This window comes from Equus asinus, chromosome 11 (assembly GCF_041296235.1).
Source record: "Equus asinus isolate D_3611 breed Donkey chromosome 11, EquAss-T2T_v2, whole genome shotgun sequence".
NCBI classification, from domain to species: Eukaryota; Metazoa; Chordata; class Mammalia; order Perissodactyla; family Equidae; genus Equus; species Equus asinus.
The window spans coordinates 77,625,989-77,643,893 of record NC_091800.1 but is presented as its reverse complement, the minus strand read 5'-3'; positions in this window follow the sequence as shown (position 1 = coordinate 77,643,893).

Genomic DNA, 17,905 nt, shown 5'->3' with positions numbered 1-17,905 from the left:
TTCACCTGTTCATCCCTCCCTGTTCCCAGCCCCCCGCAGCCACTGTTCTTTTTAATGTCTCCATAGTTTGGCCTTTTCCACACTGTCATATAGTTGGAGTCACACAGTAAGTAGCATTGTCAGATTGACTTCTTTCACTTAGTAATACGCATTTAAGTTTTCTCCAGGTCTTTTCATGGTTTGACAGCTCATTTCTTTTTAGCACTGAATAATATTTCATTGTCTGGATGTAACACGGTTTATTTATCCATTCGCTTATTGAATGACATCTTAGTTGCTTCCAAATTTTGGCAAATATGAATAAAGTTACTATAAATTTCCCCTTGTCAGTTTTTGTGTGGACATAGTTTTCAACTTCTTCTGGTAAATACCAAAGAGCTTAATGATTGGATTGTATGGTAAGAGTATGTTCAATTTTTGAAGAAACCATCAAACTGTAGCAACGAACGAGAGTTCCTGTTGCTTCACTTCCTCGCCAGCATTTGTTGTTGTTAGTGTTCCAGATTTTGGCTATTCTAGTAGGCGTGTAGTGGTATCTCATTTAATTTTCATTTTCCTGATGACATATGATGTGCTTTATTTTAGGTACTTATTTGTCATTTGTATATCTTCTTTGGTGAGTTATCTGTTCAAGTTTTTGGCTATTTTTTAATTGTGTGGCTTGTTTTCTTACTGTTGAGGTTTAAGTGTTCTTTGCATATTTTGGATAAGAGTCTTTCATTGGATATGTCTTTTGGGAATATTGTCTCCCTGTCTGTGCCTTATCTTCTCATTCTCTTGACATTGTCTTTCACAGAGCAGAGGTTTTTAGTTTTAATGAAGTCCAGCTTATTAATTATTTCTTTCATGGGTCATGGATTTAGTGTGCATCTAAAAAGCCCTCACTGCACTCAAGGTCATCTGGGTTTCCTCTTATGTTACCTTCTAGATATTTTATAGATTTTTTGTTTTATATGTATGTGTGATCTATTTTGAGCTAATATTTGTGAAAGGCTTAAGACATGAGTCTAGATTTGTTTTTTTGCACGTGGATGCCCAGTTTTTCCAGCACCATTTGCTCAAGAAACTGTCTTTGCTCCATTGTATTACCTTTGCTCATTTGTCAAAGATCAGTTGACTATGTATATGTGCATCTATTTCTAGGCGCTCTCTTCTGTTTCATTGATCTATTTATCTATTCCTTCATCAGTATCATACTGTCTTTATTACTGTAGCTTTTTACAGTAAAGTCTTGAAATTGAGTAATGTCAGTCCTCCAAGTTTGTTCTTCAATATCGTGCTTGCTATTCTGAGTCTTTTGCCACTCCATATAAACTTTACAATCAGTTTACAAATATCCACAAAATGACTTGTTGGGACTTTGATTGGTATTGCATTGAATCTATAGATCAAGTTGGGAAGAACTGACATCTTGACAATATTGAGTCTTCCTATTTGTGAATATGAAATGTCTCCCCATTTATTTATTTCTTTGATTTCATTCATCACAGTTTTGTAAGTATTTGTTTTAAAAACAATTTTAAAAATAGGTACTATATTATAGAGAAATACAAAATTTTGAGCTAGAAGGAAATTAAAAATTGAGTTTAATCTAATATAAAAATAATCCTGAGAGGTTGTTTTCATAAAGGCCAGGATTAGCACTTAGTCTTCTTACACTTCAAAGTTTAAAATGAAGTAGACTTCTTCTCTGTATAGGGCAGAGTAAGCGACTCCAATACATAATAATCTCTATAAATGTCTCTGTGGTATTTGAAAATAAACGTCTCAATGTCTTCCATCTTTCCTTCTTTCTTCTCCCTTCCTGTCTTCTTTTGTACAGCAGTTCTTAAATTGACAAATATGCATATTACTATATCACACCTTTTAACATATATGCTGTTTTAATGATTGTGCATTGATTATAGGAATTGTCCAGTTTACTTAATTTTACAGAGGTTGTTGGTTGGAAGTAATTCTAGCAAATAAATACTCTGATAAATGCAGTGTCTTGCTTGAAATACACATACTGTGCTTTGAGGTCTACCCAAAATTAAGTGTGACTCCTTTGTCTGTATAAGACTGAACTTTGAATCATTTAATAACAATAAAGTGAAAATATCAAGTTTCCAAGATGCAGATATTAATTTTGGTGATTCATTTCTTTATTCCATATGAACTGTAGTGCCCAAACCATACTTCAATAACACATACATAGCCTTTTTAAAGCTCAATATCTTGTGATTAAAAGTTCTACTCACCCCTCTCTGTGTGAGAACCAGAACGTTTGCTCTTCCCGATGGGAGTAGCTTTCCTCCCTTGCTGATCCAAAGGCCATTTCTGGAGGGGATCTCAGGCTATCTGGGTATCAATGAGTCCCTTAATTTTGATGTATAAAGGAAATGGAGTGTGGTGGTGAATGTAGGGAAAAATGTGAAAGAATTGAAATGGATCAAAAAGATTAGTAAATGACCTATCCAGCACAGTCTTCCAAGATGTCTCTGTCTTTCAACATTTTTAAGCTATTCTTCGCATTTTTAATTGTAAAAAAATGAGTTTCTTTATAAAAATGCAAAGTTGTCTCCTGTGAAATGGAATTGATTATTGCCCTGTGAATAGGCTTGTTTTACCTATATATGACTTCAATTTCCCCTTTGAAATGGTTGTAACAGCTTACTGTTTCTCCCTTCAATTAATAAATTAAGTAAAATATTTGATATGTGTTTATTTTATACCTGTATGAACTTACGATTAAACATTTTTAATGTTATCATTTAATATAGTCTACCTTCTAGCCAATACACACTCCCTTCTTTAGCTTCTAGTAAGTGGCAAAGAATTTGAAATTCTGAGCCCATTGATTTCTTTTTCATACTAAGCATGAAAACTTTCTAGAAGTCCTCGTGAAAACAACATCTTCTAGGTAAATTTTATCACATCAAATGTGTGATAACATTCTTTTTGTCCCAGAATTGCCACCTACTCCAGACTCTGTACCGTTTCTCCAGTCCCATATCATTCATCTTGGTAAATGTGAAATGCATTTGCCACACCTTTGATATGACCACTATTATTCTTAGTATCATTGCTCTAATCCATTTATCAGAGTATTTTTATAGTGTGGTTGACTTTACATGTATGTTCTGCTTTATTATATCAATATAAATAGGATTTCTTAATAAATTTTGCTTTAATATGTCTACTCTCTGTAATCAATAAATATCTAATAAATAATGGATAGTCAATATTAGTAAATGTGTCATTTGGCATTTTATTGGTTGATTTAAGGATTAGAAAAATAAAAAGGCATGGGATCAAAAGCATTCTTTACTTATTAGCCATTATGATAAAAAAAAGAAAGGAAACTGAGAAAAGTCGCCAGAATTTCTACACATAGAAATTTTAAATCCTAAAAACTGGAAAATAAAAGCATTATAGTTTGCTTAATATGTAACAAAGAATCCTGCTTTACATTAGAAAGCATTTTTGGTAACCTTTAATAGATTGTTTTTCCTCTTGATAGTTTGTTCTGGTTATAGACATAATAAGAATATAACCCCAGCCTCTCTCCTTGTCCCCAAAAATTCTAAATAAGCAAGAGGATTAATTCAGTAAAGAGAGATATCAAGCCTGCAGACGAGAAAATGGATCAAATTAGGGTTAGTCATATTAACCAAGTAAAAATACAGCGGTTGGAATTTATTATAAAAGGGAAGAATAAGGGATCATCCAAGAAATAGGAAACTAAAATTAGTTCTCAGTACGGAATAAAGGGGGCATGGAGAGATTCTCTTTGCATTCAAGAAAAACTGGGAAAACACAAGTGTCAGAAGATTAAATGTTACTTGTGAATGTTTAGAAATATGATGAAAATAAATTAAGAAGTTACAGAAAATTTTCTTAAGTTGGTTTCCCTGTATACCACAAAAATTAGTTTGATACCCCTTTTTTCTTTACAAATTTAGAGCTATCTTTCATAAGAGCTATGACAGAGAAAGAAGGAATGCTACCCAGAAGTCAATTTGTATCTACTTTAATTATTTTTGAGTAGTGAAATTATAATTAGAAAGTAATTTATAACCTTGAGTTTGTAAAATCTGCTACTTTTCAATTCATTGTCAGCATTAGAACATAAGGGCCTAATGAAAATATGACACAGAAGAATTAGCATTAATGCAGGGAAAGTTTGTAAGACGAAGTGGAGGCAGTGCAGCCAGGGAACCACATGACGCACCTAGGAGGTTAGGACTGGGTGAATGACGATAAGAGAACTTCAAAGAACATTCCACCCTTCAGCTATCTTGGCCTTCGTATTCCGCCTAGCACTAATACTGCTGAGCCACACGCTATAGTCCTTAGATATCTCAACAGGGTGCAAATCTCCCCTGCTTGCAGAAAAACTGAGATGCCTTCCCTACTTCCATTTGTGCTGAAGCACAGTGCCATTTGTCGCCTTTCCTCATTGCAGCCTTGTTCTTAAAGTGAGGGTTGATCTTGTGGAAATGTACATTTGGAAAAAATTCCTCTGCTATTCCAACATTCCTTATTCATCTATTTGTAGAGTATCAAGATTATCATGAACAAGATATTTATTCCAAGATCTCTCTTCCTTTGATGTCTAGCTTCACTCTATTTAACCACAATAATTTCCATAATATTTTATTGTGATGCCACAAACTAAGGACAAGTCTCTGGAGGGAATAGCGTTGCAAGGCATGGCCATCGTTAGAAGACAAAGAGCTGTTTTCATTCCAACATCCTTAGCTTTGTTAAAGGCTAAGTGGAAGAAATTAACATACTGCATGCCTTACAAACAAAATTGTTTCTAATTGTTTTGCTTCTCAAATTATTCCATGAGGCATTGATTGGAGTTTAAATCTGTTTTATATCAGTTACCCTCAGCTAACATTGATAATTTTTTATTGTTGTGAGAGAGAGTCTATTAATTGAAATTAGATTATTCTACTAAATAAATATAAATAAAATTACATAGCTAACCAGAGCATTTAAGTAATGATTAATTTTGGTCAGAAATTAAAAGTAGGATGGGCAAAATACCTCAATATCTAAAACTTAGCATTCAAGTACTGATTGTCTGTCCCTTTCAGGCAAAGTAAAATTCAGTTTAGAAAATCTGTGTGTTTACTATGCTTTTAAGGGCTGTGGTAGGCAGAATAATAGTGCCCAAGTTGGCCAGGTCTTAATCCCCAGAACCTTACACAGCAAAAGGGATTTTGCAAAGTGATTAGTGTTGAGGACCTTGAGGTGGGGAGGGTTTTATCCATGTGGGGGTAAATCTAATCCCATGAGTCCTCAAAAGCAGAGAATTCTTCCCACCTGTGGTTAGAGACAGACATGATGATGGAAGATGGGTTAGAGATGCAACATTTCTGGCTTTCAAGATGGAGGAAGGAGCTCATGAACCAAGGAATGCAAGCTGCCTCTAGAAGCTGGAAAAAACAAGGGGCTGGACTCTTTCCTAGGGTATTCAGAAAGGATCCAGCCCAGCTGACCCCTTCATGTTAATGAGGTGAGAATTATGTCAAATGTCTAATGTACAGAATTGTGAGGTAATGAATATGTGTTTTTTTTAACCTCAAAATTTGTGGTAATTTGCTATCAGTGATAGAAAATTAACACAAGATTATATCTTGGCATATAATATTTTAAGTTAACTATGAGGGTTTAGAAAAGCTCTATGAATTAGCTGTAATTAAACGTCCTTTTTTCTTTTAAGATTTTAGTTTTCCTTTTTCTCCCCAAAGCGCCCCCTGTGCATAGTTGTACATTTTTAGTTGTGGGTCCTTCTAGTTGTGGCATGTGGGACACCGCCTCAGCATGGCCTGATGAGCGGTGCCATGTCCACGCCCAGGATCCAAACCGGCGAAACCCCCGGCTGCCAAAGTGAAGCACACAAACTGAACCACTCGGCCACAGGGCCAGCCCCAACATGTCCTTTTTTTAAAAAAAATCATAACTGTCTAGGGATTTAACAAAATTAAACATTGATAGATAATTAAGTGAGTAACTATAGACCTAAGATTGAGTTCATGCATGTAGATATTTTCAAGGTGCTATTTTCCAGATTTTCATGTGAAAGTAAAACCACTACCTTAAATTCCATAAGTTCTCTGCTTTTAAGGACTCATATGATTAGATTGACCCCCACTTGGAGAATCCAGGATATTCTCCCCACCTCAAGGTCTGTAACATTAATCACACCTGTAAAATCCCTTTTGCTATGTAATGTATCAGAATACACAAACAGAGTGAGATTGAGGAAAAAGATTTAATTTTTGGATTTTCCTGGAGAGATATCTCTGTCTATAAACTTTGAAAAATCTTCTGTATGTTTCACAAGGTTGCATTTTCTGAACTATAAGTGTGAATGGTTACTAACACTCCAGAAACCAAAAGTTATATTTTAATTGGAAAAATTGGAATCCCATAACTTGCAAATTAATTGAAAGTCTCTCTACTCTTAAAAATATGTCAAAAGTGTTATACCATTTTACCACAGTTTAATCTAACTTCTGAAAGAATCTAAATTAGTGTAAAGATTAAAAGTAACATAGCAATGGAGCTTAGAGTTTTTAGATTTCCTCAGAAGACAATGGCTTTAGAAACCTATGAAGTATTTTGCCCAATTTGCATTTGAATTAAAAATTAAAAAGTGATGTCAGCAACTTGGCAGAGTGAGCTGTTTCCTTTTTCTCTCCTCTTTTGAAGTACATCTAAATGGACATTCACTGATCAATGGAGGAAGCCCAATCAGCACAACAGGATGCCTGAGAGATCCACACAGCTATACATCTGATGGTGGATTGATGGGCCCTCTAGGAAGTGGTGGACATAGGTGAGCACTCCCTGCCCTTCCCTGGCAGTCCTGTGGATGTGCATGAATGCTTCCTAGCCTGGCATGAGCGTTGACCATACCGTTGCACCATGAAAGTGGGAACGCACCCTGAGGAGACTCTAGGAAGAGGTGATTGCAGTCCTTAGTCTGCTTGTGATCGCTGTCTTGGCAGTGGGGGAGTCCACTATGTCCCTGCAGCCCCAAGCAGTGGCCCTGGCTGGGTCCCTGTGAGGAAGCCCTGCCCACCAAGTGCAGCAGCTGGCAGGACCATGAGCAGAGACAGCAATAGATCTACATGCCGAGTGAAAATACTCCTGGGCTGTGCAAGCACCCATCATACTGCTGAGCCCCAAAACTGGGAACAGGCCCCAGGGTGACTGTAGGGAGGGGTAGTAGCAGCCCGTAGCCCACTTGTGATCACTTTCCAAGAGGTGGGGAGCCCACTGTGTCCTTGCAGTCCCAAGGAGTGGCCCTAGCTTTGACCCCACTAAGAGGCCCCATCCACTAAGCATTGTCTACCCATGTGCCTGAACACTTTCCAGGCCAGCTCAAGTGCCCATAGTACCCCCACAACTTCCAGCAGATGGAGTGGGGTCAGAAACTCAGCGCCTACTTACACCAGGTGATAGCAGGTGGAATCTGCAACCTAATACTCCCACAAATGCACCAACAAAAGATTAGTTCATCAAACACTATGAGAAACTACAGCAATAATTCAGACCAGAAAGAAAATGACAATTTGCTGGAAACCAACCCTGAAGGCACAGAAATTTATAATCTAAATGACAGACAATTCAAAATAGTTGTTATAAAGAAACTCAGCAATTTACGAGAAAACTCAGAATGACATTTCAATAAGCTCAGGAATAAAATTAATGAGAAGAAGGAATACTTCACCAAAAAGATTGAAACTGTAAAAGAAAAACAAGCAGGAATTCTAGATATGAAGAACACAATTAATGAAATAAAAAATAATTTAGAATCCTTCAAAACTAGAACTGGTTTTAGGGAGGAAAGAAATAGTGATTTAGAGGATAGAAATATAGAAATGCTACAGGTGGAGGAGGAGAGAGAACTAAGATTTTTAAAAAATGAAGGAATTCTTTGAGAAATATCCAACTTAATTAGGAAAAGCAACATAAGGATAATAGGTATTCCAGAGGGAGCAGTGAGGGAGAAAGGAGTAGAGACCTTGTTCAAAGAAATAATAGCTGAAAACTTCCAAACCTGGGGAAAGAACCAGATTTTAAAATACATGAAGCTAATAGAATGCCTTATTACATCAATGCTAAAAGACTTTCTCCAAGGCATATAATAGTAAAACTGGAAAAAAATCAATGACAAAAAATATTAAGGGCAGCAAACAGAAGAAAACAACCTACAAAGGAACCCTTATCAGGCTTTCAGTGGATTTCTCAGCAGAAACCTTATAGGCTCAGAGAATGGAATGATATATTCAAAATTCTGAAAGACAGGAGTTGGCTCCATGGCCAAGTAGTTAAAGTTCTGTGCTCTTCACTTTGGTAGCCCAGGGTTTATGTGTTCAGATCCCAGATGCAGACCTGCTCCCCTCATCAACCATGCAGCTGAGGCATCCCACATACAAAATAGAGGAAAATTGGCAATGGATGTTAGCTCAGGGTGAATCTTCCTCATACACACACACAAACACACACTCATACAAAATACTGAAAGACAGAAACTTTCAGCCAAGAATATTCTATCCAGTGAAACTTTCCTCCAGATGCGATAGAGAAATAAACGCTTGCCCAGATAACAAAAGCTGAGGGAGTTCATCACCACTAGATCTCCCCTACAAGAAATTATTAAAGATACCCTCATACTGGAAATGGAAAGGCAAAGGTCTACAAAGCTTTTAGCAAGAAGATAAGTAGACAGACAAAATCAGAAAACTGCAGCTCTCTATCAGAACAGGGAAGCAAATACTTGATTATAACTTAAAAGATAAAAGGAAGGAAAGCATCATAAGTTACTATAAACACTTCAATTTATTCACAAACTCACAACACAAAACAGAATAATTTGTAACAGAAGAGGAAGAGGAGAGGGATGGAACAGCTTATGCTAGAGGTGATAAGAGGCTATGAGAAAATGGACTGTTTCATCTATGAGATCTTTTTATACAAACCTCACAGTAACCACTAAACAAAAAATCAGAGTGGAGCCACAATTCATAAAAAAGAGAGAAAACTCAGAGAACCTTCTCAGAAAACCACCAAAATGAAATAGCAGTCAGAAATACAAAGGAAGAGAAACAATGGAAACATAGAACAACTGGAAAACAAATACAATGGCAGCATTAAGCCCGCATACATCAATAATCATTCTAAATGCAAATGGATTGAATTCTCCAATCAAAAGACACATAGTAGCTGGATGGATTAGAAAGCAAGACCCAACAATATGCTGCCTCTGGGAAACACATCTCAGCTCTAAAGATAAACACACGCTCAGAGTGAAGGAATAGAAGATGCTACTCCAAGAAAGCGGCAAACAAAAGAAAGCAGGCATTGCCATACTCATATCAGACAAAGCACACTTTAAGTTAAAAAAAGATAGTGAGAGATGAAGAGGGGCAGTATGTGATGATAAAAAGGACATTCCACCAAGAGGACATAAGACTTATGAAAATATATGCACCTACCATAGGAGCACCAAAGTACATAAAGCAACTATGAACAGACCTACAGGCAGAAATCAACACCACCACAATAATAGTAGGGGACCTCAATATCCCACTTATATCAATGAAGAGATGGTTCAGAGAAAAAGTCAACAAGAAAATAATGGATTTAAATGAAACACTTGATCAGATGGACTTAATAGATATACAGAGAACATTCCATCCAAGAGTAGCAGAATATACTTCTTAAGAGCACATGGATCATTCTCAAAGACAGACCATATGTTGGGAAGCAAGGCAAGCCTCAATTCATTTAAAAAGATTGAAATAATCTCAAGAATCTTTTCAGATCATAATGCTATGAAACAAGAAATCAACTACAATAAAAAAACTGGGAAAGTCAAAATATCTCGAGACTAAACAACATGCTACTGAACTACCCTTGGACCCATGAAGAAATCAAAGGAGAAATTAAAAAGTACCTGGAGACAAATGAAAATGGAACACATGGAACTACATCCAACTAAAAAACTTCTGCAAGGCAAAGGAAACCTTGAACAATACAAAAAAACAACCAACCAACTGGGACAAGATATTTGCAAAGCATATATCCAACAAGTGGTTAATCTCCAAAATATATAAAGAACACATACAATTCAACAACAAAAAGACAAACAACCAGATCAAAAAATGGGCAGTGGATATGAACAGACATTTTTCCAAAGAAGACATACAGATGGCCAACAGACACATGAAACAATGTTCAACATCATTAATTATTAGGGAAATGCAAATCAAAACTACAATGAGATATCACCTTACACTAGTCAGAGTAGCTATAATTACCAAGACAAGAAACAACAAATGTTGGAGAAGCTGTGGAGAAAAGGGAACCCTCATGCACTGCTGATGGGAATGCAAACTGGTGCAGATACTGTTGAAAACAATATGGAGGTTTTTTCAAAATATTAAAAATAGAAATACAATATGATCCAGCTATCTCACTACTGGATATTTATCCAAAGAACTTGAAATCAATGATCCAGAGATTTATGCACCTCTATGTTCACTGCAGCATTATTCACAATAGCCAAGATGTGGAAGCAACACAAGTGCCCTTCTATGGATGAATAGATAAAGAAGACGTGGCATATGTATACAATGGAATACTACTCAGCCATAAAAAGACAAAATTGTCCCATATGCAACAACATGGATGGTCCTTTAGAGTATGGTGTTACGTGAAATAAGCCAGACAGAGAAAGACAAATTCTGCATGATTTCACTCATATGTGGAAGATAAACAAATACATGGACAAAGAGAACAGATTAATGGCTACCAGAGAGGAAGTGGGTGGTGGTTGGTGAGAGGGGTAAAGGGGCACATATGCACAGTGACAGACAAAAATTAGACAACCAGTGGTGAGACTGATGAAGTCTATTCAGAAATCAATAAATAATGTACACCTGAAACTACACAACGTTATAAACCATAATGATCTCAATAAAATTATTGGAAAAAATCAAAATACTAGTAATATTCAGAATACTTGATGCTCTGCATAAGGGAATAAAAATAGTAAATATCAATGGAGTACATAATATGTATCAGGTATGTCACATGTAATATTTTTAATCTTCTCAATGATCCAGCCAGGTAAGTATTAAATTTCCCTATTTTTATAGAGGAGAAAATTGAGGTTCTCATTTTGTTATACCCGGGGCAATCACAGAGTTGGTAAATAGATAGTATGAGAATTCACTGCAGGTTTTAATGACTCTCAAACTCTTGCTTTTTTTTTTTTTAAGATTTTATTTTTTTCCTTTTTCTCCCCAAAGCCCCCCAGTACATAGATGTATATTCTTCATTGTGGGTCCTTCTAGTTGTGGCATGTGGGACGCTGCCTCAGTGTGGTTTGATGAGCAGTGCCACGTCCGTGCCCAGGATTTGAACCAATGAAACACTGGGCCGCCTGCAGCGGATCACATGAAACTAACCACTCGGCCATGGGGCCAGCCCCTCAAACTTTTGCTTTTTAAAGTCTCCAATGTAGTGCCTCTCCCTTTTAACTGCAAAATAAGCACAAAGACAGTCCCGTGTCTACACACTGCTAAAGGAATCCCAGTGAACCAACAATTAGTACAGGCAGGTAGAGCAGGAGCTCATAGCTATGTAACTCCATCTGCTTGCTGTGGATTGAAGTTGCTCACAGCTCTTTGCTCCTCCTCCCAGGGAGAGGTTAAGGGCTCTGTCTCCTCTCCTTGATCCTGGGTGATCCTTGGGCAGGTTGTTTTGAGTAATAGAACATGGCAGAAGCAAGGCTACATCAGATACTAGGCCCAGGCTTCCCACTCGGACAGCCTCTACACCTTGTCTCTTGAACACTCACTCTGGGAGCCCTGAGCTACTATGGGAGATGTCTGATTACACTGAAGGTGCCATGCTGGAAGGAATCCCAAGCTGACTAAATAAAGATTTGAAATAGGGAGAATAGAGAGGGGAGGGGAAGGAGAAACCCAGCAGCTAACAGCTTCTCCAGTCATTCAGTTCCTCCAGCTAAGTTTCAGATACCATGAACAGAGATGAGCCTTCCATGGTAAGTCCTGCCCAAATTCCTGTCCCTCAGAATCGTAGAATATAATGATAGACCTTGACTTTAAGCCACTAAATTGGGACATAGTTTATTATGCAGCCAAACATACTCAGAATACTGCCTTTGTAATAGCAGATAAATTTGCTCTCTGTTATTTCTGTATGTAGGGATTACTCGGACACATATTATGCAATTCACTCTACTTTCTGGTTTTCCTGTAAATTTTAAGGAAAGGATATGTTGCCCATGGCTTCATCTTCTACACTTTATTCGAACTGACGTTCATTCAAGTGTCAGTGGTCTTAATATTTGGCATCGACTGAGCCAAACAATAGTCATTTAGGACTCTCTGGGTAATTAATTGTTTTCATTTTCATCCCTATGACTTACAGTCTGTAGACATACATTTTAGGATGAATTTAGGTATATCAACTGTCACTTTAGTGGAAATAATATGGTGTTTGATATATCCAACATCCTTCATAAGTTGGGAAACTGACTTAAGGTCAGCATAGTTGCGGTTAATCCCTTTGTAAATAGCAAAATATTAAATGACTGTAGGTTATTTTCATTTAAAGCAGTTTCGTTATTTTATTGAGGCACTGCATGTAAACAGTTAAGATGGTAGTGATCTGTCTTGTCTAGGCTTCTATATGTTTAAAATGATAGCTTGCCACACCTGATGCCAATTTTTAGGATATAAATCTGTGGGAAATAAGGAAAAATCAGGAATGATTAACGTACAGATTTTGACTGGAAAGATTGTTTTCATAGTGGAAGTGTTTATATTGTTCACAGCTTAGAGTCTACCGCTCCAAATTGAGCAACTGCAGACATAGACGGGGCATATCTATGTAGGGTTCCATTTCTGATATGGTTTGATGAAAGCCTCTCGCTTAGTGTCTTGCTAGACTCAGTAGGACAGCTGTAGGTAGCATCAGATAGCACTGGCTCCAGCCAGAAATAAGAGCACCAATGTATTATCTCAGCAGGCCCACCCACTAGACACTCATGAGGGGTTAGGATGATTTGGGACTCCTATGGCTTGGGATACACTTCTTTAGTTAGCATGATGGGAAGCTCATTTTATCCCTAAAGACGTTCAATAGTTGACCTCATTCAAAAGGCTCTGTGCAAATGGCACAGCACTGGCCAGCAAAAGAGAACTGAAGAAAGAACTATTGCCAGATAGACTCTAAAGTAAAGGAGGTATACCTGGGGAAAACCCAGGTATCCATATGGCCTGGAGTCTTATCCAGAGAAACTAAGATTCTACTCTAAGTATCACAGAATGTGGAAGTGGTTAATGGAATATTTTGTATAGGATATAACTCTCATACCCATAATAGGAACCATGGCCAATCTCTTGGTTTTGACAGTATCATAAGATATTGCTATGAGGGGAAAAGATAAATCTAGAATTACACCATGCAATATGGTAGCCCCTAGAAATTTATGACAAATTAGTTAAAATTAAAAAGTCAGTTCCCGAGTGGCATTAGCCACATTTCAAGTGCTCAATAGCCACACAGGCCTCGCTACCATATTGGACAGCGCAGACAGACCATTTCCATCACTGCAGAAAGTTCTATTTCATAGCACTTCTTTAGAACCAAGCCGGGTCCTTTTGGGACCTAGAGGACTGAAATGCTAAATCTCAATGTGATACTCTGCTTAACGCTTTTAGTTAAAAGGCTGGGCCACCTGTAGAGTGGATCTGGAGAATTCCAAAATCAGCTAGTTCCTAGAGATGTCCCTGGGCCTTGAGACTGGTTAGCAGAAAATTTGAGAGCATTCTTGTGATAATCCCTTATTCATCTACTTTCTTCCAACTTATACTAGGACTCATTTATCCTTTCAGCAAATATTTCCTGAGACCCTACTCTTTACCAGGTGCTGTTGGAGGCACCAAGATTTTATGGTGAACAAAACAAGGCTCTGCTCTCATGCAGCTTATGTTCTATGGGAGTGATAGGACAGTAAAAATTTAAAAAATCAAACATGTACGATAGTGTCACCCTGTATTAAGTTCTATGAAGAATATTTCTGAAAACAGATGGGGTGGGGAGAGTGATGCTCAGGTGGTCAGAAAAGACTTCATTGAGAATGAGCTAGTCATACAAAGAAGCAATAATTCATGTATTTCACAAATATATATTTAATACCTATTGTTAGCCAGCTACTTTCCTAGGTTGCTAGTGTGGTGTTTTTAACACCACTAAAACACTATTAATTGTGTTAGAAATTCAGGACTCATGTCCACTCCCAATGTACTGAATTTGGATCTGAAGCATGAGGTGCAGAGATTAGTATCATTAAAAGTCACTAAAAGTAATTTTTAGGCATAGCCAGACTGGCAGTAGACACCTGAATGCTCCTTTGAACTTGATTCACTAGAAAATGAGAAACAATTAAAAGGAAGCAAACATTTTGATCAAGGTTGTATTGACTTCAAAATGAGTGATGGATTGGAGAGGAAACAAAGTGAATTATGAAAGACAATAAGGAAATTCTTAAATTAATTTAGATGAATAGTTACAGAGGGCCAAAATTGAGTGAAATCCTTGAGAATAAAAAGAAACAAGGACTCGAAGAGGCAGACATAAGAGAGCGTCCGCTCTAACCCAAGGCTTCCAGTTTCATGTCTGAGATAAAGGTGATGTTATTCTGAGAGATAACAAACCAAAAATATGAGGAGCGGTAGTTTGGGTTCCATTTTAGATAGTGTAAATTTGTAATTACTTGTTCTTTAGTTGTGGTTACATACATTTCCTTTTTATAAAGTTCTGAGCCAAGCAAAAATAATAAAGAAAAACATGATTTCACTCCAGAGACTAAGCGAGAAAAAATTCCTCATGCCCAACATAATTTTAAGGTTCCCACAGTATCCAAAATATTTATGCCATGAATTAGAATTTCCAAATTAGATCCACCTTCTTATCACAGTTAAAGATGAAAAGAAAACAAGGCTTTGTCATCTGAAGAATCATTTTTAGAACTTGCAACATGAAAAATATTTTTCCGAAAAAAGGTCACTTAACATCATGTCTAATGAAAAAGTAAACTGGGCTAAATGCATTCATATGAATATGTATAAATATATTCATATAACTTGACCTAAGTCTGGGAACCAGGCCAAAGTTTTCAAATTATACTATCATTATTTACAAAAAAAAAGAGAAATGTTAACTAATGTTATTAAATAAAAGCACATAAGCACATGCATAACAGGAACCAAAATAAATACTAATGTTAATGGATGTTGAAGATGTGTATATATACACACAGTGAAGATAAGATATCCTCTTGAGGAGTGTCGGAAATAGTAGCTATGCCAGGGAAAATTTACACATTCTCCTTGGTTGTAGGGTACCCAGGTATTGTGTTATACAAATATACAAAAAAGGCACTTCTGCAGTTGCCCAAAACAAAATTGAACATTTTGCATTTAAGTTTCTTTCCACTGCTCCATTTCTTGATGAGTGGCAGATAATGAAACTTAGGTGTTCGCAAAAATAAACGTAGTGTACAAGGTACCTTGGTCGTCTATGAAATACAAACATCTTTTATGTATTTAAATTAAAAAATTGCATCTGTTCAGAAAGTTGATATTTTGTATTCGTGACTGACCCTGTTTTAAGTCATGTTTCATTTACTACATTCCATTTGGTTCAAGGGCAGATACTCTCATATTTTGTTTGGATTCAATATTAAGGCAAGTTATATTTTGTGCTTAAAAGAGTTTTCCTAATAATACTAGACATTTAGGCCACCTATCAAGACAAACATGCCACTTTTCTATCTGAAATATTTGATCTCTCTTGCCCCATTGTAGGCTTTTGTGCCTTTGCGAGATGATCGCCTTGGTGTGGGGTCCTGAGTTTCCCAGTGACTCTGCAGCACAGTAACTTGGCTGAAACGTTGATGGGCCCAGACAAGAAGAAGGTGATGATGACAGGAAAGGATAATTGGGAAATAGTGCCCTGGGGAAGAAATAGTTTGTGGCTGGGAGAGAAGTGCTTGACCACTTTTTCTCAAGTGACATTTATTTTTGAAAGACAGCGTTAAAGAGTGTGTGATTGCAGAGACAACTTGGTTCTTGCAGAAACACATACCACGGCATGCTTCGACTCATTTTCTTTAAAGGTTAAAAAAGTAGAAAAATGTGCATCTCTGGGAGAGATTTCCAAACTGTCATTGTGAACAGTAATCCAATATTCCAATTTAGAAATTGGGAGGGTTTTAAATAAGAAGCAATTATTCCAGGCAGAAAGCAAATATAAATGCCAGCAGTCAAAAAACCTGTGAAAAGATAAGATTAAAACAGATTTTTTAAATATTTATCTGTAATTCTTGACTTTTAGAGTCCACAGACATGCTCTCTTGAGAAAAGAGTAAGAAACATTAAAATGTTAAAGAAAAGCAAAAGAAATACTTAAAAAAGAAACAAATTAAAAAAATATTAATGTTGTGTTACTTACTCCAAAGCCAAACATAAAACTCTTCTCAACATGATTGAAAGTTAGTTTAAGGGAGAAGAAAGCCCTTATTATAATAACAATAATTTTTATTCATATTAATTATTTTTATTCTTATTTTTGGCCCTGCTACTTGCCAGCCAATTAATACCTAGTAGTAGAATGTCTGTTTTAGTAATTATGTAGGAAGGGTTGTATTCTCTCATTTTAGGGTAGGATTTACCTAAATTGTCTAATTGAACATTGTGAATGCTTGAAGACCAGGTGAAGCCATGCTTCCTTGGAAAAACCTCCCCGTCTTATTCCCAGCAAGCTTCCTTACTACCCACCACTCTGATTTCTCAGAGGCGCTGTCATCTTGGCCTCTGCTCAGAAGCGGTTCTTTTCCTCACAGTTGAGAAATATTTAAAAAACAAATTCAAATATTACTAATTCAAATATTATCTTACTTTTTGAAAATAATTAGTGATATACATGCGTTAAACACTTGTCTATTCTTATGGGTATGTCTCTCTGTGCCTATGTGTATGTATTTCATATCAAGGTACATACATGTACTCATTGCTTTTAATGGCTGTATAGTATTTCCATGTATAAATTAATCACTCTCAGTGATTATTTAATTTGTTTACTTTCCCCCCAAAATGAGTAATGACTTAGTGAGCATCTAGCCAGTTTTCTCCCTATTTGTTGGCCCATGTATCTATTACATTTTTTTGATGAGCTGTGCCATGTCCGCGCCCAGGATTCGAACCAATGAAACACTGGGCTGCCTGCAGTGGAGCGTGTGAACTCAACCACTCGGCCACAGGGCCAGCCCCTATGTATTACATTTTTTACCCACAGATATATTGCCCACTACTGAAGATTAGCGTCTTTAAAGTTAGACCACTGGGTTATATACCACATCTAAAACTATGATAACATTGCCAAATTGCTATGCAAAAGTTTGTATCAATTTATATTCTCATTACTTTTTTACTACAACTTTTGTCACACAAACTCAACAGCACCGGATGTTATAAATCTTTTATGTTTTAACCTAGTTTATTGTCAAAAATAGCATCTTACCTTTTAAAAAAAATTTGGCATGTCTAGTGTGTTTTGTGGTATATAGTTAGTGCTTAAATATTTGTTGAATGAGAAAAATAAACATTATTCTTTTTTTCACAAGAAATAAACACATTGATAAAAGAAGCATCTGAACATTTCATGCTGTATGAACAGATGTATTTTAACGGAGATTTTTCTTGGTAAGTATTTATACAAGTTTTTAAATTTTAATCATCATTATTTAAAAGTGCCATATCGAAATGGACAAATGGAGTCCTCTCAATCACACTGTTTAAATTTT